This window comes from Hyla sarda, chromosome 1 (genome assembly GCF_029499605.1).
Source record: "Hyla sarda isolate aHylSar1 chromosome 1, aHylSar1.hap1, whole genome shotgun sequence".
Taxonomy (NCBI): Eukaryota; Metazoa; Chordata; class Amphibia; order Anura; family Hylidae; genus Hyla; species Hyla sarda.
The window spans coordinates 67612381-67635380 of record NC_079189.1 but is presented as its reverse complement, the minus strand read 5'-3'; positions in this window follow the sequence as shown (position 1 = coordinate 67635380).

Genomic DNA, 23000 nt, shown 5'->3' with positions numbered 1-23000 from the left:
GGGCCGGAGTACCCCTTTAATGTCAAACAAATGTTTTCTGACACAAACCGTCAGGGCATTGGTCATGCATCCCACATACTGGACTTTACATGAAACACAGGAGTACAAGTACAGTATACTCCAAAAGATGTATTACAATTAATATATTGTTTAATATTAAATGTTTCACCTGTGACAAATGATGCAAAGCCAGTAGAGGGAGATAGGACCTGACAGCATGCACATTTGTTGTGTCCACAAAAATAACATCCCTGATATCTAAGCCGTATAGGTGGAGATGGGACACAAGACCTGAATATGGAAGGGGATACCATTTGACCAACTGTAGGGGCACGTCTGGCGATATATCTCACATTGCTAGGAATCGAGTTACTAATAAGTGGGTCAGTCGAAATGATAGGCCAATATTTTTTAATAATATTAGATACGTTTGCAAAATCAATACTGTACACTGTACAAAAAAATGCTACATTTTTGGGTTCTAAACATTCAGGTGACGCTCGTGTTTTGTTAGAAGTGATGAGATCTGCCCAGTTGTTAGACAATGCAATGTGCTTCGCTCTGTTTAGTGACCATTTAGGATAGCCATGACATTCAAGTCTATTGGTAAGACTATCCATTTATTTAATAAAGTCATCAGTTGTGCTACAGTTTCTACTAATTCTTATGGCTTCCCCCACAGGTAAGTTTATAATTACGTGGGGGTAATGACAGGACATCCCGGGGAGAGTGGCAATGACTGCCGTCTCTTTGCGGTATGTAGTTGAAATAACCCTTCCCGAAGGGTATAGGTGTAAACTTGAGGTTGTACATACTGTTATTCAAAAAATGTAATTCAAAACAATTTCCACACTAAACATATGTGGTATCACCGTGTGCGTAAATGTCCGAACTATAAAAATATATCAATTAAATTAAATTAAACCGCATAATCAATGGAGTATATGTAAAGAAATTCAAAAGTCCAAAACTGCGAATTTTTGGTCACTTTTTATACCATAAAAAATGTTATAAAAAGTGATCAAAAAGTCTCATAAAAACAAAAATGGTACCGATATAAATTTCAGATCACAGTGCAAAAATATTGCCCTTATACCGCACTGTATGTAGAAAAATAAAAAAAGTTATGGGGTCAGAAAAGGACATTTTAAACATATTAATTTCCCTGCATGTAGTTATGATTTTTACCAGAAGTAAAACAAAATCGAAGCTATATAAGTAGGGTATCATTTTAATTGTATCGACCTACAAAATAAAGATAAGGTCATTTTTACTGAAAAATGCACTGCGTAGAAACAGAAGCCCCCAAAATTTACAAAATGGCTTTTTTTTTTTTCAATTTTGGGCAACAAATATTTTTTTGGGTGGTTTTGCCGTAGATTTTTGGGTAAAATGATTGATGTCATTACAAAGTAGAATTTGTGGCACAAAAAAAACAAGCCATCATATGGGTCTGTAAGTGCAAAATTTAAAAGGTTATGATTGTAAAAGGTAGGGAGTTAAAAACAAAAGTTCAAAAACGGAAAAACGCTGAGCTCTTAAAGTTAATAGTTGGGATATATTTTGCACGCAGCCATACCACATATGTTTATGTTTTTTCTTTTTGTTTTTTTTTTTTAATCATTTTATGTGAAAATGGGAAAGGGGGAAGGGTTGATATAAACTTTTATTAAGGAATCCTATTTACATTTATTAACATTGTATTCACTATTTTTAGTCCTCATAGGAGACTGCAAACAATGCTGTGCTACAGCAGCCTCCTGGCTCCTAAATTTTTTTTTATTTTTTTTGATGGCTCCTAAATTCTCAATAAATTTGTCAAGCCCTCGATTACTGTCATTTAAAAAAAAAAAAAAAAAAGTTTTGACATGTCATACAGACATGTCAGATGTTTTGATTGGTCAGGATCTCAGTGCTGAGACCCCCACTGATCTCAAGATATAGCCAGGAAAGTGTCTATTCAAGTGTCTATTCACACGGCAGAATTTCCACTTGCGGAACTCCACTTGCGGAATTCCACCTCAAATTAAACCCATGGACTTCTATGGGATTCCGCACTCCCATTCACACTTCTGAATTTCCTCTTGCGGAAATCCACAAGCAGAAATTCAAAAGTGTGAATGGGAGTGCGGAATCCCATAGAAATCTATGGATTTAATTTGAGGCGGAATTCTGCCGTGTGTATAGACCCTAAGTCTATGAAGCCTGACTACTATAAGAGGGATAAAGTGCTGAGCCAGGGAGTAAAGCTCACTGCCATGCACTTCTTCCAGCCATATCTAGAGATCGGTTGTAACCCCAACCGATCAAAACTTTGTGAAGAATCTGTGTAAAGAATCCATGTAGTTTAAAGGGGTACTCCGGTGCTTAGACATCTTATCACCTATCCAAAGCATAGGGGATAAGATGCCTGATCACAGGAGTCCCGCCGCTGGGGTCCCCGCTGGGGATCTTGCACGCGGCACCCCGTTTGTAATCAGTCCCCGGAGCGTGTTCGCTCCGGGTCTGATTACCGGCGACGGTAAACAGTCTGAGTTAAAAGAAATGTATTTTCATTTTTCATTTTAGTCTATTAAAGGGGTTCTCCACCATAAGGTGATTTTAGTACATACCTGGCAGACAGTAATGGACATGCTTAGGAAGGATCTGTGCTTGTCTTGGGGATAAATGGCTATGTTTTGAGATTACCATAACACTGTGGCTAACTTTTTGTGAGCTTGCATTTCCTGTTTGACTTTTCTTTTTTTTTTACTACAAATCCCACAATTCCATCTTCCTCCCTCCCACACATTAGCCACCCCACCAATTGAACCATAAATAAGCTGCATCCATTCAAATCAGTGTGGTTTTTAATCAGGGTGCCTACAGCTGTTGCAGATTGATCTCTCTCCCACTAAGCTCCACCCATTGGAGCAGACAGGCTCCCTGTCATCAGCTGACTAGTGAGTCAGGTCTTGCCCTCAAGCTGGGAGAAATCTGAGACAACAGTCAGTTTGTTTGCTGGTAAAAATAAATATTGGAGTGAAAATCACAGAAGAATTGTGAGAAATCAAATAAATAAATTCCTGGATAACCCTTTAAAGTCTAAAGACTTGCCATGGTTTACAGTACATCACAATGTTTTCTTATAGCATTGTAATTAAATAAAATGTAAATGGCCCCTTATATAGACATTGTATTGTACTTATTGTATCTATAGATCTGTATGGTGACTAATTATATTAATTTAGCACTGTACAGTAGTGTTTAGTTAGTATTCTACTTCTATGCTGCTTCTCAGGCACTATATATATATATATATATATATATATATATATATACATGCTTGAAAAAGGCTCCAGGAGGAGCTGAAACGTTGTAATGCTGACATGAGATATTAAATCACTTATTTTGTTGGAGTGCTGCGCCTGTATCTGGTTTTTATCTTGGATGGACTCTGATCAAGTCCTTTGGGACGCTGGCACCAATTTTTTGGTTGGACTGGATAAGTAGTGCTGCTTTATTTTGGGATTATATATATATCCATGTAGGAGCTGAAACATTGCATGAGTATGAGAAAACAAATTATCACTTATTTACAGTAGCTATTTTTGTATTGATGCACCAATTTTTTCTTTGTAGGTTTGTGGATCTGGATCAGGTCTGGGATGCTGACACTATTTCATCATTACATTCCACAGCCATCAGACTTGTTTCCTTTACATTGCCATACTGTTTGAGCCACTTCCATTAGAATTTATGGGATTATTATTAGTATTCCATTGGCATTAAAAGAAGTAAACTGCATTAAAAAAAAAGCCCCGTTGGCTGTTTTTGGCTTCCCGACCACCTCTAGTTGTCACCCTCAGGCTGGAAGGGACAAAGGGCCCTTAATTTGAGATTGGTGCAGGCCTCAGAGGTGGGATCTCTATCGATCAGACATATATATATATATATATATATATATATAGATATAGATATAGATATCTAGATAGATAAATATGTCATGAATGTCCAAATGGGAATACTTCTTAAATGACTAACACAGCAATAATCTTTCTGTAGGTGGTAATGAAAAAAATTTGAGAATAATTGTGTGTAACCATAGGGAAGAACACCTTTCTCATTATTATAATATTTATTCTAAGCTATATATATTGCCATACTATAGCCTACAGCTTTCTCTTTATTTATATTCCTAAAAATATATACTTTCTTTAAATATCCAGATGCAAAAAAAAGGTTCTTTCTATCCATATATAAGGCCAGCCAATTTTCCATGTAAAGTCTCCTTAAGAACTCCTGACATCAAATGAAGATCCTTTATGAAGCCGGCGGAGTTCAGAGGGGGTGAGCTGTAAGTGATTACTGTACTGATTGATCTACATTGTCAGGTCTCCTAGGGGTGATTCATCAATATTGCATCATGTGTTAACATAGTCATTCTAACCGTAACTCCCGATGACTTGAAGAGAAGCTGGAATAACAAACTAAGTTTGATGTATCAACTGTGCCCATTATGTATCTTCTGAAGTCCCAGATTAAAGCACTAGATGGTTCTGAGGAAAGACGTCCAATTAAAATCATATTCCAGCTATTTCTGGAGTGTCAAAAATTTCAAGGGAACAAAAGAGAGGAAAACATGTTTCCTTGATGTTCCACAAAAACTTTTTACTATTTTTTTAAACATGTATTTTATGTATGAATAATTGTGTCATTTGTTTTTAGAACTGTTGGGGGTGACCCCATTCTGGCACATGCAGTTTCTATTCTGTAAGGTGGAAGTGACCCAAAAGAATACCATAATAACCCTAAAGTATAGAGGGGGGGCATATGTCTTGGAAGTGGCACACAAGAGAATTTCACGTATTCACATTATCATGTGGCTAGGACAGGGGTCGGCAACCCGCAGCTCCGGAGCCGCATGTGGCTCTTTTACACCTTTGCCGCGGCTCCGGGGCGGATGCTAGCGAGGGGAAGAGGCGCATTGTGCGCCCAGACACTCCCCACTGTGGCGGGCGCTGTACTGGCTGTGACGTCGCATGGGGACGGTGCAGTGGCGTTGTCACGATGCCGGCTGGCAGGTAGTGGATCCTCTGTGCCAGAGAGGGATTGGCGTGGACCGTGCTAGTGGACCGGTTCTAAGCCACTACTGGTTTTCACCAGAGCCCGCCGCAAAGCGGGATGGTCTTGCTGCGGCGGTAGTGACCAGGTCGTATCCACTAGCAACGGCTCACCTCTCTGGCTGCTGAAGATAGGCGCGGTAGAAGGGAGTAGACAGAAGCAAGGTCGGACGTAGCAGAAGGTCGGGGCAGGCAGCAAGGATCGTAGTCAGGGGCAACGGCAGAAGGTCTGGAACACAGGCTAGGAACACACAAGGAACGCTTTCACTGGCACAATGGCAACAAGATCCGGCAAGGGAGTGCAGGGGAAGTGAGGTGATATAGGGAAGTGCACAGGTGAACACACTAATTGGAACCACTGCGCCAATCAGCGGCGCAGTGGCCCTTTAAATCGCAGAGACCCGGCGCGCGCGCGCCCTAGGGAGCGGGGCCGCGCGCGCCGGGACAGAACAGACGGAGAGCGAGTAAGGTACGGGAGCCGGGGTGCGCATCGCGAGCGGGCGCTACCCGCATCGCGAATCGCACCCCGGCTGGCAGCGGAATCGCAGCTCCCCGGGTCAGAGGATGTGACCGGAGCGCTGCAGCGGGGAGAGTGAAGCGAGCGCTCCGGGGAGGAGCGGGGACCCGGAGCGCTCGGCGTAACAGTACCCCCCCCCCTTGGGTCTCCCCCTCTTCTTAGAGCCTGAGAACCTGAGGAGCAGACTTTTGTCTAGGATGTTGTCCTCAGGTTCCCAGGATCTCTCTTCAGGACCACAACCCTCCCAGTCCACTAAAAAAAAAGTTTTCCCTCTGACCTTTTTGGAAGCTAAGATCTCTTTGACAAAGAAGATGTCCGAGGAGCCGGAAACAGGAGTGGGAGGAACAGATTTGGGAGAAAAACGGTTGAGGATGAGTGGTTTGAGAAGAGAGACGTGAAAGGCATTAGGGATACGAAGAGAAGGAGGAAGAAGAAGTTTATAAGAGACAGGATTAATTTGACACAAAATTTTGAAAGGACCAAGATAGCGTGGTCCCAACTTGTAGCTAGGGACACGGAAGCGGACATATTTAGCGGAGAGCCATACCTTGTCTCCAGGGGAAAAAACGGGAGGAGCTCTTCTTTTCTTATCCGCGAACTTCTTCATGCGTGATGAAGCCTGTAAGAGAGAATTTTGGGTCTCTCTCCATATGATGGAAAGGTCACGAGAAATCTCATCCACAGCGGGCAGACCAGAGGGCAAGGGAGTAGGGAGGGGGGGAAGAGGGTGACGGCCGTACACCACGAAAAATGGGGATTTGGAGGAAGATTCAGAGACCCTGAAGTTATACGAGAATTCGGCCCATGGGAGGAGATCTGCCCAGTCATCCTGGCGGGAGGAAACAAAATGTCGCAAATAATCACCCAAGATCTGGTTAATTCTTTCTACTTGTCCATTGGACTGGGGATGATATGCAGAAGAAAAATTTAATTTAATCTTGAGTTGTTTACAGAGAGCCCTCCAGAATTTAGACACGAATTGGACACCTCTATCCGAGACAATCTGCGTAGGCAACCCGTGAAGACGAAAAATGTGTACAAAAAATTGTTTAGCCAACTGAGGCGCAGAAGGAAGACCAGGAAGAGGGATGAAATGTGCCATTTTGGAGAATCGATCAACGACCACCCAAATAACAGTGTTGCCACGGGAAGGGGGTAAATCAGTAATAAAATCCATACCAATCAGAGACCAAGGCTGTTCGGGGACAGGCAGAGGATGAAGAAAACCAGCGGGCTTCTGGCGAGGAGTCTTATCCCGGGCACAGATAGTGCAGGCTCGCACAAAGTCCACAACATCCGTCTCCAGAGTCGGCCACCAATAGAAGCGGGAGATGAGTTGCACAGATTTATTGATGCCCGCATGACCTGCGAGATGGGAGGAGTGACCCCATTTGAGGATTCCGAGGCGTTGGCGTGGAGAAACAAAGGTCTTTCCTGGAGGAGTCTGCCTGATGGAGGCAGGAGAAGTGGAGATCAGGCAGTCAGGTGGAATGATGTGTTGCGGAGAGAGTTCAACTTCTGAGGCATCCGAGGAACGAGAGAGAGCATCGGCCCTAATGTTCTTATCGGCAGGACGAAAGTGAATCTCAAAATTAAATCGGGCAAAGAACAGAGACCACCGGGCCTGGCGAGGATTCAGCCGTTGGGCAGACTGGAGGTAGGAGAGGTTCTTGTGGTCGGTGTAGATAATAACAGGAAAACTTGATCCCTCCAGCAGATGCCTCCATTCCTCAAGTGCTAATTTAATGGCTAGAAGCTCTCGATCCCCGATGGAGTAGTTCCTCTCCGCTGGAGAGAAGGTCCTAGAGAAAAAACCACAAGTGACAGCATTCCCGGAGGAATTTTTTTGTAGAAGAACAGCTCCAGCTCCCACTGAGGAGGCATCAACCTCCAATAGGAAGGATTTGGAAGGGTCAGGTCTGGAGAGGACGGGAGCCGAAGAAAAGGCAGACTTGAGTCGTTTAAAGGCGTCTTCTGCTTGAGGAGGCCAGGACTTGGGATCAGCATTTTTTTTGGTTAAAGCCACGATAGGAGCCACAATGGTAGAAAAATGTGGAATAAATTGCCTGTAATAATTGGCGAACCCCAAAAAGCGTTGGATAGCACGGAGTCCGGAGGGGCGTGGCCAATCTAAGACGGCAGAGAGTTTGTCTGGATCCATCTGTAGTCCCTGGCCAGAAACCAAATATCCTAGAAAAGGAAGAGATTGGCATTCAAACAGACATTTCTCAATTTTGGCATAGAGTTGATTGTCACGAAGTCTCTGAAGAACCATACGGACATGCTGGCGGTGTTCTTCTAGATTGGCAGAAAAAATTAGGATATCGTCCAGATATACAACAACACAGGAGTATAACAGATCACGAAAAATTTCATTGACAAAGTCTTGGAAGACGGCAGGGGCGTTGCACAGGCCAAAGGGCATGACCAGATACTCAAAGTGTCCATCTCTGGTGTTAAATGCCGTTTTCCACTCATCCCCCTCTCTGATGCGGATGAGGTTATAGGCGCCTCTTAAGTCCAATTTAGTAAAGATGTGGGCACCTTGGAGGCGATCAAAGAGTTCAGAGATGAGGGGTAAGGGGTAGCGGTTCTTAACCGTGATTTTATTAAGACCGCGGTAGTCAATGCAAGGACGTAGGGAGCCATCTTTTTTGGACACAAAGAAAAATCCGGCTCCGGCAGGAGAGGAGGATTTACGGATAAAGCCCTTTTTTAGATTCTCCTGGACGTATTCAGACATGGCAAGAGTCTCTGGGGCAGAGAGAGGATAAATTCTGCCCCGGGGTGGAGTAGTGCCCGGGAGGAGGTCGATAGGACAATCATAAGGCCTGTGAGGAGGTAGAGTCTCAGCTTGTTTTTTGCAGAAAACATCCGCGAAGTCCATATAGGCCTTAGGGAGACCGGTTACTGGAGGAACCACAGAGTTACGGCAAGGGTTACTGGGAACCGGTTTTAGACAGTTCTTGGAACAAGAGGACCCCCAACTCTTGATCTCCCCAGTGGACCAATCCAAGGTTGGGGAATGAAGTTGAAGCCAGGGAAGCCCAAGGAGAATTTCCGAGGTGCAATTGGGGAGGACCAAAAGTTCAATCCTCTCGTGATGAGATCCGATGCTCATAAGAAGGGGCTCCGTGCGGAAACGTATGGTACAGTCCAATCTTTCATTATTTACACAATTGATGTAGAGGGGTCTGGCGAGACTGGTCACCGGGATGTTGAACCTGTTGACGAGAGAGGCCAAAATAAAATTTCCTGCAGATCCAGAGTCCAAGAAGGCCACAGTAGAGAAGGAGAAGGCAGAGGCAGACATCCGCACAGGCACAGTAAGACGTGGAGAAGCAGAGTAGACATCAAGGACTGTCTCACCTTTGTGCGGAGTCAGCGTACGTCTTTCCAGGCGGGGAGGACGGATAGGACAATCTCTCAGGAAGTGTTCGGTACTAGCACAGTACAGGCAGAGGTTCTCCATACGGCGTCGTGTCCTCTCTTGAGGTGTCAGACGAGACCGGTCGACCTGCATAGCCTCCACGGCGGGAGGCACAGGAACAGGTTGCAGGGGACCAGAGGAGAGAGGAGCCGAGGAGAAGAAACGCCTCGTGCGAACAGAGTCCATATCTTGGCGGAGTTCCTGACGCCTTTCGGAAAAACGCATGTCAATGCGAGTGGCTAGGTGAATAAGTTCATGTAGATTAGCAGGAATTTCTCGTGCGGCCAGAACATCTCTAATGTTGCTGGATAGGCCTTTTTTGAAGGTCGCGCAGAGGGCCTCATTATTCCAGGACAATTCTGAAGCAAGAGTACGGAATTGTACGGCATACTCGCCAACGGAAGAATTACCCTGGACCAGGTTCAACAGGGCAGTCTCAGCAGAAGAGGCTCGGGCAGGTTCCTCAAAGACACTTCGGATTTCCGAGAAGAAGGAGTGTACAGAGGCAGTGACGGGGTCATTGCGGTCCCAGAGCGGTGTGGCCCATGACAGGGCTTTTCCGGACAGAAGGCTGACTACGAAAGCCACCTTAGACCTTTCAGTGGGAAACAGGTCCGACATCATCTCCAGATGCAGGGAACATTGGGAAAGAAAGCCACGGCAAAACTTAGAGTCCCCATCAAATTTATCCGGCAAGGATAGGCGTAGCCCAGGAGCGGCCACTCGCTGCGGAGGAGGTGCAGGAGCTGGCGGAGGAGATGACTGCTGAAGCTGTGGTAGTAACTGTTGTAGCATAACGGTCAGTTGAGACAGCTGTTGGCCTTGTTGCGCTATCTGTTGTGACTGCTGGGCGACCACCGTGGTGAGGTCAGCGACAACTGGCAGAGGAACTTCAGCGGGATCCATGGCCGGATCTACTGTCACGATGCCGGCTGGCAGGTAGTGGATCCTCTGTGCCAGAGAGGGATTGGCGTGGACCGTGCTAGTGGACCGGTTCTAAGCCACTACTGGTTTTCACCAGAGCCCGCCGCAAAGCGGGATGATCTTGCTGCGGCGGTAGTGACCAGGTCGTATCCACTAGCAACGGCTCACCTCTCTGGCTGCTGAAGATAGGCGCGGTACAAGGGAGTAGACAGAAGCAAGGTCGGACGTAGCAGAAGGTCGGGGCAGGCAGCAAGGATCGTAGTCAGGGGCAACGGCAGAAGGTCTGGAACACAGGCTAGGAACACACAAGGAACGCTTTCACTGGCACAATGGCAACAAGATCCGGCAAGGGAGTGCAGGGGAAGTGAGGTGATATAGGGAAGTGCACAGGTGAACACACTAATTGGAACCACTGCGCCAATCAGCGGCGCAGTGGCCCTTTAAATCGCAGAGACCCGGCGCGCGCGCGCCCTAGGGAGCGGGGCCGCGCGCGCCGGGACAGAACAGACGGAGAGCGAGTAAGGTACGGGAGCCGGGGTGCGCATCGCGAGCGGGCGCTACCCGCATCGCGAATCGCACCCCGGCTGGCAGCGGAATCGCAGCGCCCCGGGTCAGAGGATGTGACCGGAGCGCTGCAGCGGGGAGAGTGAAGCGAGCGCTCCGGGGAGGAGCGGGGACCCGGAGCGCTCGGCGTAACAGGCGTCACTACGTTGAAAGAACCAGGGCCTGAGCCCCGAACCTTATCAAAAAGGCCCGGAATGTCAGCGCTGCCCCCATGTGTGGCCAGCGCCGCGGCCCGCCGGACTGCTATGTCTGCCAGCAGGTGCGCCTGAACACACATTAGTTGCGCCGCTATGTGCTGTGCTGCACTGCCTGTGGCCAGGCCCAAATCCCCGCCCACCTTCCCCTCGACTCTGACCTTCTCCTCCGGCTCCCCCTCACCTCTTTGGGAACGTCACACAGTCCGGTCCGTCCCCCAGTCCCAGGCACCAGCGCGGGGGCTGCTGGTAACTGACGTGTGCGCCGTCACGTCTGTTACCAGGCAGGCAGTGACGTCACCAGCCCCACCGGAGAGGAGCAGGGTGAGTTAGTGCAGCCACACAAAACAGCATAAATAAGGGTAAGGGGGTGGGTGACTAGAAACTAATATATAGTGCAGCTGCATAGGATGTATCAGGGCATGCTGGGCATTGCAGTCACTTACTGCAACTCCCAGCATGCCCTGATACAGCCTATGGCTCTGCAGCTGCCCCAAAACGCAATTTATATAATACTATATAGTGCAACATGCTGCAGGTTGTATTTTGGTGCAGCTGCAGAGCCATAGACTGTATCAAGGCATGCTGGGACTTGCAGTTACTAACTACAATGCCCAGCATGTCCTGATACAAATACATCCTATTCAGCTGACCAAACCTTTTGGGTTAGCTGTATCAGGGCATGCTGGGCATTGTAGTTAGTAACTGAAACTCCCAGCATGCCCTGATACAGTCTATGGCTCTGCAGCTGCCCCAAAATTACAACTCCTAGCATGTAACACCATAATTATATAATACTATATAGTGTAACATGCTGCAGGTTGTGTTTTGGGGCAGCTGCTGAACCATAGGCTGTATCAGGGCTTGCTGGGAGTTGCAGTTACTAACTACAATGCACGGCATGCCCTGATACACATAGACTAGAGATGAGCGATTCGAATCTGACGAACCCGAATTCGTTCCGAATTTCAGGCAAAATTTGATTCTGATCGAATACGAACTTCGTCGCGATTCGATCGCATGAATCGCTTTATTAAACTCCATTTTCCTGCGTTCTAGGCTGTTTTACACCTAAGATGGCGGCTCCACATGTCAGTACATGGGGCAAGGCACCATGGGAGGGCAGAAAGCTGGCGCGGGAATCAAGGTAGGCGGGCTGACCCTGAATCACATGTCAGATGAAGCCCATCAGTGTTCACTGACCCCTGTGATGCCCTATATAATCGGCGGCCATCTTCCCTCTGGTCATATCTTCTCCACACGAGATAGGGAAATGAAGTGACTGCACGTCTGTGTGCTGATCGCATACAACGGCGTTATACATCATATATGCAGCGGTGACATCGGCATTAGGGAAAGACACAGGGCACAGTGCTGCTGCAGTTCTGACCGAGAATGATTCTAGCAAAACCTCGTATTCTCCTTACTCCATATAGCAGGCATAGAGGTGCTGCATAGCAGTCACCTGCGTCATAGATCTCACAGCTGTTTTACCTGTATGGAGCATCTAATCTCCTCTTTTTTCAGCCCGATTGACTTTTTTCTGTTGCTCCACAAATCTGATTCTCACAATTGTGTGACAGAGTGCAATTTAGGGTTTAATCCCTGTAAAAAAAAATATTCTGTGGTGCTGCCCAGTTGGGTCCTGCTGCTGTTCAAAAATAAGTCATATTAGTGTGGACTTTAGTGCCTTTTTACCATTTTTGACCTGTTACTCTGTCTCTGTGCTAAATTCAGTGTTATACCACACGTTATACACTTGCCGGTGTATTAACCCCTTAAGGACACATGACCTTCTCATATGTCTCCATTTCCGAGTCCTTAAGGACACATGACGTATGAGAACGTCATGTGTTTTACCGGCCCCCCGCAACCATCTGGAGCGGAGCCGGTCCCCGATGCCTGCTGAAATCGTTCAGCAGGCATCGGGGCATATCGCCCAGGGGGGTCATTATGACCCCCCATGTCGGCGATGGCCGCAGATCGCTGGACAATTCAGTCCAGCGATCTGCGGCAGATTCCGGGTCAATCGGGTCTCCAATGACCCGGTGACCCGGAATTATTGGCTGATCGGGGCCGTCAGAGACGGCCCCGAACAGCCATAGCCAGCAGGGGTGAGGTGGCACTGGTGCCACCTCACGATCGCCCTGATTCGTCGGCCGGATTACCGGCCGACCAATCAGGGCGCCTGCTGCGAGTGTCACTCCCGCAACCCGCTCCGCCCCTCTTCCGGAGGACGTGAGCGGGTGCGGGACGTGCACCCCGGGTGCTGGGGACCCCGATCCCCGGCGCCCCTGTTGGGATCGGGGCCCCAGGAGCAGCGGCGGCGGCGGAGACGACGAGGGACTGACCTGATGCGGCGAGGATCGTTGGAGGTGAGTGACAGCCTCCTGCTGTTGCTTAGCAACAGCTCCCAGCATGCAAAAAGGGCATGCTGGGAGCTGTAGTTATGCAACAGCAGGAGGCAGACCACCACAACTCCCAGCATGCCCTTATGGGCATGCTGGGACTTGTAGTTTTGCAACAGCTGGAGGCACATTCTTTCTATGGAAAAGTGTACCTTCAGCTGTTGTGTAACTACAACTCCCAGCTTGCACAATCAGCTAAAGTGCATGCTGGGAGTTGTAGTAGTGCATCTGGTGGTTGCATAACTACAACTCCCAGCATGCCCGTTGGCTGTCGGTGACTGCTGAGAGTTGTAGTTTTGCAACAGCTGAAGGCACACTGAGTTAAGTAGTAAACCAGTGTGTCTCCAGCTATTGCATAACTACAATCCCCAGCATCCCCAGCCAAAGTAGTATGCCTCCAGCTGTTGCATAACTACAACACCCAGCATGCCCTTCCGCTGTCCGTACATGCTGGGGGTTGTAGCTTTTGCAACAGCTGAAGGCACACTGGTTGCAAAACACTGAGTTTGTTACCAAACTCGGTGTTTCACAACCAGTGTGCCTCCAGCTGTTGCAAAACTACAACTCCCAGCATGCACTGATAGACCGTACATGGGAGTTGTAGTTTTGCAACAGCTGGATGTCCCCCCCCCAATGTGAACGTACAGGGTACACTCACATGGGCGGAGGATTACGGTTAGTATCCGGCTGCAAGTTTGAGGTGCGGCAAAATTTCTGCAGCAGCTCAAACTGCCAGCGAGAAACTACTGTGAACCCCCCGCCCGTGTGACTGTACCCTAAAAACACTACACTACACTAACACACAATAAAATAAAAAGTAAAAAACACTACATATACACATACCCCTACACAGCCCCCCTCCCCTCCCCAATAAAAATGAAAAACGTCTGGTACGCCACTGTTTCCAAAACGGAGCCTCCAGCGGTTGCAAAACTACAACTCCCAGCATGCACTGATAGACCATACATGCTGGGAGTTGTAGTTTTGCAACAGCTGGATGTTCCCCCCCCCCCCCAATGTGAACGTACAGGGTACACTCACATGGGCGGAGGATTACAGTAAGTATCCGGCTGCAAGTTTGAGCTGCGTCAAATTTTCTGCCGTAGCTCAAACTGCCAGCGAGAAACTACTGTGAACCCCCGCCCGTGCGACTGTACCCTAAAAACACTACACTACACTAACACAAAATAAAATAAAAAGTAAAAAACACTACATATACACATACCCCTATACAACCCCCCTCCCCAATAAAAATGAAAAACGTCTGGTACGCCACTGTTTCCAAAACGGAGCCTCCAGCTGTTGCAAAACAACTACTCCCAGTATTGCCAGATAGCCGTTGACTGTCCAGGCATGCTGGGAGTTTTACAACAGCTGGAGGCACCCTGTTTGGGAATCACTGGCGTAGAATACCCCTATGTCCACCCCTATGCAAGTCCCTAATTTAGGCCTCAAATGCGCATGGCGCTCTCACTTTGGAGCCCTGTCGTATTTCAAGGCAACAGTTTAGGGCCACATATGGGGTATCGCCGTACTCGGGAGAAATTGGGCTTCAAATTTTGGGGGGTATTTTCTGCTATTACCCTTTTAAAAAATGTAAAATTTTTGGGAAAACAAGCATTTTAGGTAAAAAAAATATATATTTTTTTACATATGCAAAAGTCGTGAAACACCTGTAGGGTATTAAGGTTCAAATTACCCCTTGTTACGTTCCCCAAGGGGTCTAGTTTCCAAAATGGTATGCCATGTGGTTTTTTTTTGCTGTCCTGGCACCATAGGGGGTTCCTAAATGCGGCATGCCCCCAGAGCAAAATTCGCTTTCAAAAAGCCAAATGTGACTCCTTCTCTTCTGAGACCTGTAGTGCGCCAGCAGAGCACTTTTCACACCCATATGGGGTGTTTTCTGAATCGGGAGAAATTGGGCTTCAAATTTTGGTGGGTATTTTCTGCTATTACCCTTTTTAAAATTGTAAAAATTTTGGGAAACCAAGCATTTTAGGTAAAAAAAATATATATTTTTTTACATATGCAAAAGTCGTGAAACACCTGTAGGGTATTAAGGTTCACATTACCCCTTATTACGTTCCCCGAGGGGTCTAGTTTCCAAAATGGTATGCCATGTGTTTTTTTTTTGCTGTTCTGGCACCATAGGGGCTTCCTAAATGCGGCATGCCCCCAGAGCAAAATTTGCTTTCAAAAAGCCAAATGTTACTCCTTCTCTTCTGAGACTTGTAGTGCGCCAGCAAAGCACTTTTCACCCCCATATGGGGTGTTTTCTGAATCGGGAGAAATTGGGCTTCAAATTTTGGGGGGTATTTTCCGCTATTACCCTTTTTAAAAATGTAAACATTTTGGGAAAACAAGCATTTTAGGTAAAAAAAAAATTTTTTTTTTACATATGCAAAAGTCGTGAAACACCTGTAGGGCATTAAGGTTCACGTTACACCTTGTTACGTTCCCCGAGGGGTCTAGTTTCCAAAATGGTATGCCATGTGTTTTTTTTTTGCTGTTCTGGCACCATAGGGGCTTCCTAAATGCGGCATGCCCCCAGAGCAAAATTTGCTTTCAAAAAGCCAAATGTGACTCCTCCTCTTCTGAGACCTGTAGTGCACCAGCAGAGCACTTTTCACCCCCATGCGAGGTGTTTTCTGTATCGAGAGAAATTGGGCTTCAAATTTTGGGGGGTATTTTCTGCTATTACCCTTTTTAAAAATGTAAAATTTTTGGGAAACCAAGCATTTTAGGTAAAAAAAATATATATTTTTTTTACATATGCAAAAGTCGTGAATCACCTGTGGGGTATTAAGGTTCACTTTACCCCTTGTTACGTTCCCTGAGGGGTCTAGTTTCCAAAATGGTATGCCATGTGTTTTTTTTTTTGCTGTCCTGGCACCATAGGGGCTTCCTAAATGCGGCATGCCCCCCAAAAACCATTTGTCGCTCCTTCCCTTCTGAGCCCTCTACTGCGCCCGCCGAACAATTAACATAGACATATGAGGTATGTGCTTACTCGAGAGAAATTGGGTTTCAAATACAAGTAAAAATTTTCTCCTTTTTATCCCTTGCAAAAATTCACAAATTGGGTCTACTAGAACATGCGAGTGTAAAAAATGAAGATTTTGAATTTTCTCCTTCACTTTGCTGCTATTCCTGTGAAACACCTAAAGGGTTAATACACTTACTGAATGTTTTTTTGAATACTTTAGGGGGTGTAGTTTTTATAATGGGGTCTTTTATGGGGTATTTCTAATATGAAGACCCTTCAAATCCACTTCAAAACTGAACTGGTCCCTGAAAAATAGTGAGTTTGAAAATTTTGTGAAAAATTTCAAAATTGCTACTGAACTTTGAAGCCCTATGGTGTCTTCCAAAAGTAAAAACTCATAAATTTTATGATGCAAACATAAAGTAGACATATTGTATATGTGAACCCAAAAAAAATATATTTTGAATATCCATTTTCCTTACAAGCAGAGAGCTTCAAAGTTAGAAAAATGCAAAATTTTCATTTTTTTCATCAAATTTTGGGATTTTTCACCAAGAAAGGATGCAAGTTACCATTAAATTTTACCACTAAGTTAAAGTAGAATATGTCACGAAAAAACAATCTCGGAATCAGAATGATAACTAAAAGCATTCCAGAGTTATTAATGTTTAAAGTGACAGTGGTCAGAATTGCAAAAAACGCTCCGGTCCTTAAGGTATAAAATGGCCTGGTCCTTAAGGGGTTAAAGAAAGAAAAAGTTTTTCCTGCGTACAAATACACTTAACAGTGTCCTTATTGTCACGATGCCGGCTGGCAGGTAGTGGATCCTCTGTGCCAGAGAGGGATTGGCGTGGACCGTGCTAGAGGATCGGTTCTAAGTCACTACTGGTTTTCACCAGAGCCCGCCGCAAAGCGGGATGGTCTTGCTGCGGCGGTAGTGACCAGGTCGTATCCCCTAGCAACGGCTCAACCTCTCTGGCTGCTGAAGATAGGCGCGGTACAAGGGAGTAGACAGAAGCAAGGTCGGACGTAGCAGAAGGTCGGGGCAGGCAGCAAGGATCGTAGTCAGGGGCAACGGCAGAAGGTCTGGAATCACAGGCAAGGAACACACAAGGAACGCTTTCACTGGCACTAGGGCAACAAGATCCGGCGAGGGAGTGAAGGGGAAGTGAGGTGATATAGGGAAGTGCACAGGTGTAAACACTAATTGGAACCACTGCACCAATCAGCGGTGCAGTGGCCCTTTAAATCGCAAAGACCCGGCGCGCGCGCGCCCTAGGGAGCGGGGCCGCGCGCGCCGGGACAGAACTGACGGGGAGCGAGTAAGGTACGGGAGCCGGGGTGCGCATCGCGAGCGGGCGCTACCCGCATCGCGAATCGCATCCCGGCCGGAGGTGGTAACGCAGCGCCCCGGGTCCGTGGAACCGACCGGGGCGCTGCAGTGAGGGAAGTGTAGCGAGCGCTCCGGGGAGGAGCGGGGACCCGGAGCGCTCGGCGTAACAGTACCCCCCCCCTTGGGTCTCCCCCTCTTCTTGGGGCCTGAGAACCTGAGGATCAGACTTTTGTCCAGGATATTGTCCTCAGGTTCCCAGGACCTCTCTTCTGGACCACAACCCTCCCAATCCACTAAAAAAAAAGTTCTTCCCCTGACCTTTTTAGAGGCCAAAATCTCTTTAACAGAGAAGATGTCCGAGGAGCCGGAAACAGGAGTGGGAGAAACAGATTTAGGAGAAAAACGGTTGAGGATGAGAGGTTTAAGAAGAGAGACGTGAAAGGCATTAGGGATACGAAGAGAAGGAGGAAGAAGAAGTTTGTAAGAGACAGGATTAATTTGACACAAAACTTTAAAAGGACCAAGATAGCGTGGTCCCAACTTATAGCTCGGGACACGGAAACGGACATATTTAGCGGAGAGCCATACCTTGTCTCCAGGGGAAAAAATGGGAGGAGCTCTTCTTTTCTTATCTGCGAATCTCTTCATGCGAGAAGAAGCCTGTAAGAGAGAATTTTGGGTCTCTTTCCATATGGTGGAAAGATCACGAGAAATTTCATCCACAGCGGGCAGACCAGAGGGCAAGGGGGTAGGGAGGGGGGGAAGAGGGTGACGGCCGTACACCACGAAAAACGGAGATTTGGAGGAAGATTCAGAGATTCTGAAATTATACGAGAATTCGGCCCAAGGTAGAAGATCTGCCCAGTCATCCTGGCGGGAGGAAACAAAATGTCGTAAATAGTCACCCAAGATCTGGTTAATTCTCTCTACTTGTCCATTGGATTGAGGATGGTATGCAGAAGAAAAATTTAATTTAATCTTGAGTTGTTTACAGAGAGCCCTCCAGAATTTAGACACAAATTGGACGCCTCTATCCGAGACGATCTGTGTAGGCAACCCGTGAAGACGAAAAATGTGTACAAAAAATTGTTTAGCCAACTGAGGCGCTGAAGGAAGACCAGGAAGAGGGATGAAATGTGCCATTTTGGAGAATCGATCAACGACCACCCAAATAACAGTGTTGCCATGGGATGGGGGTAAGTCAGTAATAAAATCCATACCAATCAGAGACCAAGGTTGTTCGGGGACAGGTAGAGGATGAAGAAAACCAGCGGGCTTCTGGCGAGGAGTCTTATCCCGGGCACAGATAGTGCAGGCTCGCACAAAGTCCACCACATCAGTCTCTAGAGTCGGCCACCAATAGAAGCGAGAGATGAGTTGCACAGATTTCTTGATGCCCGCATGACCTGCGAGATGGGAGGAGTGACCCCATTTGAGGATCCCAAGGCGTTGGCGTGGAGAAACAAAGGTCTTTCCTGGAGGAGTTTGCCTGATGGAGGCTGGAGAAGTGGAAATCAGGCAGTCAGGAGGAATGATGTGTTGAGGAGAGAGTTCAATTTCAGAGGCATCTGAGGAACGAGAGAGAGCATCGGCCCTAATGTTTTTATCAGCAGGCCGAAAGTGAATTTCAAAATTAAATCGGGCAAAGAACAGAGACCACCTGGCCTGACGAGGATTCAGCCGTTGGGCAGACTGGAGGTAGGAGAGGTTCTTGTGATCGGTGTAAATAATAACTGGAAATCTTGATCCCTCCAGCAGATGCCTCCATTCCTCAAGTGCTAATTTAATGGCTAGAAGCTCTCGATCCCCGATGGAGTAGTTCCTCTCCGCCGGAGAGAAGGTCCTGGAAAAAAAACCACAAGTAACAGCATGCCCGGAAGAGTTTTTTTGTAGAAGGACAGCTCCAGCTCCCACTGAGGAGGCATCAACCTCCAATAGGAAGGGTTTAGATGGGTCAGGTCTGGAGAGCACGGGAGCCGAAGAAAAGGCAGACTTGAGTCGTTTAAAGGCGTCTTCCGCTTGAGGAGGCCAAGACTTGGGATCGGCATTTTTTTTTGTTAAAGCCACAATAGGAGCCACAATGGTAGAAAAATGTGGAATAAATTGCCTGTAATAATTGGCGAACCCCAAAAAACGTTGGATGGCACGGAGTCCGGAGGGGCGTGGCCAATCTAAGACGGCAGAGAGTTTATCTGGGTCCATTTGTAGTCCCTGGCCAGAGACCAAGTATCCTAGAAAAGGAAGAGATTGGCATTCAAACAGACATTTCTCTATTTTGGCATAGAGTTGATTATCACGAAGTCTCTGAAGAACCATACGGACATGCTGGCGGTGTTCTTCAAGATTGGCAGAAAAAATCAGGATATCGTCCAGATATACAACAACACAGGAGTATAGTAGATCACGAAAAATTTCATTAACAAAGTCTTGGAAGACGGCAGGGGCGTTGCATAGACCAAAGGGCATGACCAGATACTCAAAGTGTCCATCTCTGGTGTTAAATGCCGTTTTCCATTCATCCCCCTCTCTGATGCGGATGAGATTATAAGCACCTCTTAAGTCCAGTTTGGTAAAAATATGGGCACCTTGGAGACGATCAAAGAGTTCAGAGATGAGGGGTAGGGGGTAGCGGTTCTTAACCGTGATTTTATTAAGACCGCGGTAGTCAATGCAAGGACGTAGAGAGCCATCTTTTTTGGACACAAAGAAAAATCCGGCTCCGGCAGGAGAGGAGGATTTACGGATAAAGCCCTTTTTTAAATTTTCTTGGACGTATTCAGACATGGCAAGAGTCTCTGGGACGGACAGAGGATAGATTCTGCCCCGGGGTGGAGTAGTGCCCGGGAGGAGGTCAATGGGACAATCATAAGGCCTGTGAGGAGGTAGAGTCTCAGCTTGTTTTTTGCAAAAAACGTCCGCAAAGTCCATATAGGCCTTAGGGAGACCGGTTACATGAGGAAGCACAGGGACACGGCAAGGTTTACTGGGAACCGGTTTTAAGCAGTCCTTGGAACAAGAGGGCCCCCAACTCTTGATCTCCCCAGTGGACCAATCCAGGATTGGGGAATGGAGTTGAAGCCAGGGAAGTCCAAGAAGGATTTCAGAAGTGCAATTGGGGAGGACCAACAGTTCAATCCTCTCGTGATGAGATCCGATGCACATTAGAAGGGGCTCCGTGCGGAAACGTATAGTACAGTCCAATCTTTCATTGTTTACACAATTGATGTAGAGGGGTCTGGCGAGACTGGTCACCGGGATGTTGAACCTGTTGACGAGAGAGGCTAAGATGAAATTTCCTGCAGATCCAGAGTCCAAGAAGGCCACAGCAGAGAAGGAGAAGGCAGAGGCAGACATCCGCACAGGCACAGTAAGACGTGGAGAAGCAGAGTAGACATCAAGGACTGTCTCACCTTTGTGCGGAGTCAGCGGACGTCTTTCCAGGCGGGGAGGACGGATAGGACAATCCTTCAGGAAGTGTTCGGTACTAGCACAGTACAGGCAGAGATTCTCCAGGCGGCGTCGTGTCCTCTCTTGGGGTGTCAGGCGAGACCGGTCGACCTGCATAGCCTCCACGGCGGGAGGCACAGGAACAGATTGCAGGGGACCAGAGGAGAGAGGAGCCGGGGAGAAGAAACGCCTCGTGCGAACAGAGTCCATATCCTGGCGGAGCTCCTGACGCCGTTCGGAAAAACGCATGTCAATGCGAGTGGCAAGATGGATGAGTTCATGTAGGTTAGCAGGGATTTCTCGTGCGGCCAGAACATCTTTAATGTTGCTGGATAGGCCTTTTTTAAAGGTCGCGCAGAGTGCCTCATTATTCCAGGATAATTCTGAAGCAAGGGTACGGAACTGTACGGCATACTCGCCAACGGAAGAATTACCCTGGACCAGGTTCAACAGGGCAGTCTCAGCAGAAGAGGCTCGGGCAGGTTCCTCAAAGACACTTCGAATTTCCGAGAAGAAGGAGTGTACAGAGGCAGTGACGGGGTCATTGCGGTCCCAGAGCGGTGTGGCCCAAGCCAGGGCTTTTCCAGACAGCAGGCTGACTACGAAAGCCACCTTAGACCTTTCAGTGGAGAACTGGTCCGACATCATCTCCAAGTGTAATGAACATTGGGAAAGAAAGCCACGGCAAAACTTAGAGTCCCCATCAAATTTATCCGGCAAGGATAGTCGTATTCCAGAAGCGGCCACTCGCTGCGGAGGAGGTACAGGAGCTGGCGGAGGAGATGATTGCTGGAGCTGTGGTAGTAACTGTTGTAGCATAACAGTCAGTTGAGACAGCTGTTGGCCTTGTTGCGCAATCTGTTGTGTCTGCTGGGCGACCACCGTGGTGAGGTCAGCGACAACTGGCAGAGGAACTTCAGCGGGATCCATGGCCGGATCTACTGTCACGATGCCGGCTGGCAGGTAGTGGATCCTCTGTGCCAGAGAGGGATTGGCGTGGACCGTGCTAGAGGATCGGTTCTAAGTCACTACTGGTTTTCACCAGAGCCCGCCGCAAAGCGGGATGGTCTTGCTGCGGCGGTAGTGACCAGGTCGTATCCCCTAGCAACGGCTCAACCTCTCTGGCTGCTGAAGATAGGCGCGGTACAAGGGAGTAGACAGAAGCAAGGTCGGACGTAGCAGAAGGTCGGGGCAGGCAGCAAGGATCGTAGTCAGGGGCAACGGCAGAAGGTCTGGAATCACAGGCAAGGAACACACAAGGAACGCTTTCACTGGCACTAGGGCAACAAGATCCGGCGAGGGAGTGAAGGGGAAGTGAGGTGATATAGGGAAGTGCACAGGTGTAAACACTAATTGGAACCACTGCACCAATCAGCGGTGCAGTGGCCCTTTAAATCGCAAAGACCCGGCGCGCGCGCGCCCTAGGGAGCGGGGCCGCGCGCGCCGGGACAGAACTGACGGGGAGCGAGTAAGGTACGGGAGCCGGGGTGCGCATCGCGAGCGGGCGCTACCCGCATCGCGAATCGCATCCCGGCCGGAGGTGGTAACGCAGCGCCCCGGGTCCGTGGAACCGACCGGGGCGCTGCAGTGAGGGAAGTGTAGCGAGCGCTCCGGGGAGGAGCGGGGACCCGGAGCGCTCGGCGTAACACTTATCATTGCAAAGGGCCTACATACAAGCAAATAGCGTACCATATACTTACCTTTTTTTCTGTCTTTATGCTAAATTAAGTGTTATACCACATGTTATATACCTGCCGGTGTATTAAAGAAAAAAAAAGTTTTTCCTGCGTACAAATACGCTGAACAGTGCGCTCATCATTGCAAAGGGCCTAAATACAAGCAAATAGCGTACCATATACCACCTTTTTTTCTGTCTTTATGCTAAATTCAGTGTTATACCACACGTTATACACCTGCCGGTGTATTAAAGAAAAAAAAGTTTTTCCTGCGTACAAATACGCTTAACAGTGCGCTCATCATTGCAAAGGGCATACATACAACCAAGTAGTGTACTATTTAGTACCTGTATTTCTGTCTCGGTGCTAAATTCAGTGCTATTCCACACATTAGTATACACCGGCTGGTGTATACAACA